Consider the following 4197-nt stretch of genomic DNA (forward strand, 5'->3'; position numbering starts at 1 on the left):
TAAGGCATCTGTTTTTTAAGACTGACCTGATTCTGCTTCTTAGGCAGCCACTGAGACCGGCATCCTATAAAGAATCAGGCCCTAATTACGCTACTAGCATTAGTACCTTATATGATCATTTAAAACTGCTAAGTTTATGTTTATACTTTCTGTTGCATAACAAGCAGATGTGGAGGGCCATTTTTGATATGACATACAAATCTGAGTTTGAACATGCACAAAAATCCAGTGAAAAAAATGGCCATTTTAAAACTGCAAAAATTCTCTCTCTCTATTTTTTTTCCCCGAAAATGGACATTTTTCAGATGTGCATCTATCTTTTTCAACCATAAAATAAAAAATAGTCCAGAGAAGAAACGCATAAAACAAGCCATTGGGATGTTGGAGGAGCCAATATTTTTAGTAGACTGACCATACAGACATCCCAGCAGAGCAGTGGGACACCGTAGGGGGCAATGAAGTGAATTTCACATTAAAAAGACCAGGTACACATCTCACCATAATCCCCTTATAGTGTATGGTGAATCCTCTAAAACTCACCCAAAACCTATTGGACCCAACCTATCTTTCCTCTAAGCAGAGCATATAAGCAATTCCTTACACATTCTAATCGCTCACAAAAATATATATAAATCAATATATATAAATCTGTGGTTTAGAATTTGTTGCTCACAATAAAAAATAAATGAGAACTGGCTACTCACATGAAATAAATGTGCACGCACTTGGCCAATCCTTAGATGCATTTTTAGAGAGCCAATGGCTGTTTGATTGAGAGAAAAAAAGTTTTGTAGCTTCCCCATGCCTTGACATAGAAAGTGAAACGCGTTGGTAGAGAGGACTAATATTAACAGCTGAAAAGCTAAGTTATGAGATTAAACCATGAATTCATATATTGAAGTAATTTAATGAATTAATGAATTTATATATTTATCGATGAAATTCAATTTATTTAGGAAATTTAACTTATTGAAGCACCTTGGTAAGTATTTATATCAAAATGAGGATTTAATGAATTGTGCCTTGTGGGAAGAATGAGGAATTAAACCCTATTGAGTATAATGGCTCAGAGGGTAGTCTGACATCCCATTGGCACTTCAATAGAGAGTTCACTCTATCTATATCTGGACTGTATGTTATTGAAACAATCCTTAGATGGTACATCTGACCCAATTGTACAGCACACCAATAGCCCTTATGTCTGCAGGTGTCACCTATATATATAGGTAAGAATTGAGTGGATTTTGGAAGGCTTATAAATTCTACCTTAAGTGTAGAAAGTGAGGGATATGGGCCAGAGTCCCATCTCGATGACTGATTAAACAGCCCTCTAGGTTATTCCAGGAATCTTCTTACTGCTCTACTACATTTTATGAATTTATATTTTGAATGGGTTTTGACATATGTGTGACAAGAAGGAGCGGTTCAGGAACACTGAAGTGACTATGATGGTCCTATGGTAACTCTTGCCTAACCTGTGGCATTTTAGTTATGGGTCTGAGCAAATCATACCACTAAAAGTTGTTTTTAATTTGAATAATTTGAAGCTGTTCTTTTCTGGATTTCATGCACATTCATAGTGGATATGTTATCCATTTTTATGTAACATGTATAACTCTATACATAGAGCAGGTAAGATTCTATGTATAATTCTAAGTAGTGATATGCTGCTTGTAACCCACTTAGAACTCCAATTTTGTGAGAATTCAGTGGAATATGATTGCACATAACATAACATGTAAACCTGACCATCCTGTGGCACTCGAAGACTGCAATTGCCTATCCTTGCCCTAGACAAACTAATCTGTGGGAAGATTAATCCAGACTCATTTAAAACCAAATGATAACAAAAAGACCCAAACTGGCTACAGTAAGAGTAGTTGATGAATGGTACCCTTCATCAACAACTCTTACTGTACAAAAAATTGCACCCTCTAATGATTGCATTCTCAGCAGCCTCCGCAGCCAGGGCCTCTGCTGCCATCCTCTCCTCTCGCTCCTGGAGAAAACGTCCATATTCCTCTGCTGACAAGTCCTTTACCACTTTGATGCCCATAGATCTGGCACTGCCGATAATGCATTTCACTACATTTTCCAGAGGCATGTCCTGCAGCACAAAGCTCTCATCCTGTGACTTCACCAGGGCAATTTCATACAGATGCTTCAGAGTCACCATTCCTGCCACTTCATGTCCTGTTTGTCCGGCTGCCTTCTCGATGCCAGCTGCTGATTTGAGGAAATAGGAGACAGTTGGCTTATTAATCTGCAAGTTATATGTCCGGTCCGGACTAACGAAGATCTTCACAGGCAGTGGGATTCCTTCCTTGATATCCTTGGTTTTCTCATTGAAGTCCTTACAGAACTGCCCAATGGGGATCCCCCTCTGGCCAAGGATGGGTCCAAGAGGAGGGCCTGGAGCTGCCTGCCCTGCTCGCACAATAGACCGGATTACACCTCGTACATCAACTTTCTTCACTGACTTTGCAGTTCACAAAGCTTTTGACATTTTTCACCTTGCCGAGTGCAACTACAAAAAATACCAAGAAGATCCCTACTTCCCCGCTGCCATTCTACTCTCTGAAATGCCCGGTGCATTTCCACCAATTAATGGTGGAAAAAAGGGTACACTGAGCTCCCAATTTTTGACTAAAAAATCATATGTGAAAATGTCAAGCAGAACAAGAGTGGAGGAAATTGATTTTCTAAGGAAAATACAATATAGCATTACCCATCTACTACTCTGTGGTATATATTTATTTTTCTAAACCATTCTCCCAGGGGAGCTGAGAACAGTTTACATGAATTTATTAAGGTACTCCAGCATTTTTCCATATCTGGTCTGGTGGGCTCACACCCTTATCTGTTGTACCAGGGGCAATGGGGGGACTGACTTATTCAGAGTCACATGGAACAGTGTGGATTTGAATCCACACCCTCAGGGTGCTGAGGCTGTAGCTTTAACCACTGCACCACACACTCCTTACTACCGTGGGGTATATATTTTTGCACATAGTGAGGCTTTAAAAGACAAGAAGCAGATATGACTTCAATGACTCTTTCATGTACTAAGATGATGGAATATTGCAAATCATAAATGGAGCAGGTAACCTCTTCAATTGCTTTAAATGATGTGTCTTCATACTTTAACCATGAATCTAGGGTTTCATACAATGAATGTAAAATGCCTGATCAAACAATTGCTTTTTAAATCAAATTCCTAACAGCACTTGTGTTTTAAATCCAGCTCTAGTTTGGATAATTAAGTATTTTAAAAAAAACCTAATAGCTGAGACATTAACCTCAATTAAAAATTCATCTTTATTAGAAAGTTGTCTTCTTCTTAGTTAAAATTGGCCATCGATCCAGCCAATCATTAAAAATACTTCACATGATCATAATGATCCTAATTATTACTAGCTTATATTGAGCTTAACTTTATTTTTAAGTATAATTGAAAAGGCTGTTTTTCAGCAGCTTCTTGAGTTCATAGAAAACCAGAACTTGCTCAATAAGTATAAACATGGTTGTGGAATGGCTTTAGCACCTGAACATTAGTTAATATCTACATAAGGCACTCAGGGCCATATTCTGTAAACGGTGCTGAAAGTTAGGCACCTAGATCACATCTACTGGCATCGAACTTAATTGCATTAATCAACTTTAATTGGCATGATAATTGAATACATCATTTAAAACCAATTAAAATCACATTTTTAAAAAAGTAGGCACCTACAGCATGGCATCTAGGGACTCCTAAGGTCAAAGTAGACATTGTTTAGGAATGGAGATGACCTTAGTGAAGGGGCTGATTTTTGGGACCATTGGATAGAGACTAGTACATCTATTTTAGATAAAATTGTCCCAAAACAAAAAAGTAAACGTTGTTCGATAAATATAATAAGTGGTTTGATAATGAACTCCTAAAAATGAAACAATCAGTAAGGTGACTGGAAAGGATTTGGCAAAAAACTGGAAAACTATTAGATCAGAACAATTGGAGATACAACATAAAAATCTATAAACAATTGATAAAAGAAAAACGTAAAGCATTTTATTCATCTAAAATTGATTCATCTAACATGGGTTCAATGGGTATTAATACAAAAGAATTGTACAATCTGGTTACAAATTTATTCAATACCACATGCCATACTCAGTCTATTCATAATAATCTGTTACCTTAAGCAAATGATTTAG

The 4197-nt window shown here is 37.2% G+C and overlaps 1 pseudogene; it reads right to left on the minus strand.

The window, feature by feature from the left end:
* Positions 1 to 1900: 1900 nt before the first annotated feature.
* LOC117362926 lies at positions 1901 to 2506 on the minus strand (annotated as a pseudogene).
* Between the last annotated feature and the right edge of the window lie 1691 nt (positions 2507 to 4197).

The sequence above is a fragment of the Geotrypetes seraphini genome, chromosome 6 (assembly GCF_902459505.1).
Source record: "Geotrypetes seraphini chromosome 6, aGeoSer1.1, whole genome shotgun sequence".
Classification (NCBI taxonomy): domain Eukaryota; kingdom Metazoa; phylum Chordata; class Amphibia; order Gymnophiona; family Dermophiidae; genus Geotrypetes; species Geotrypetes seraphini.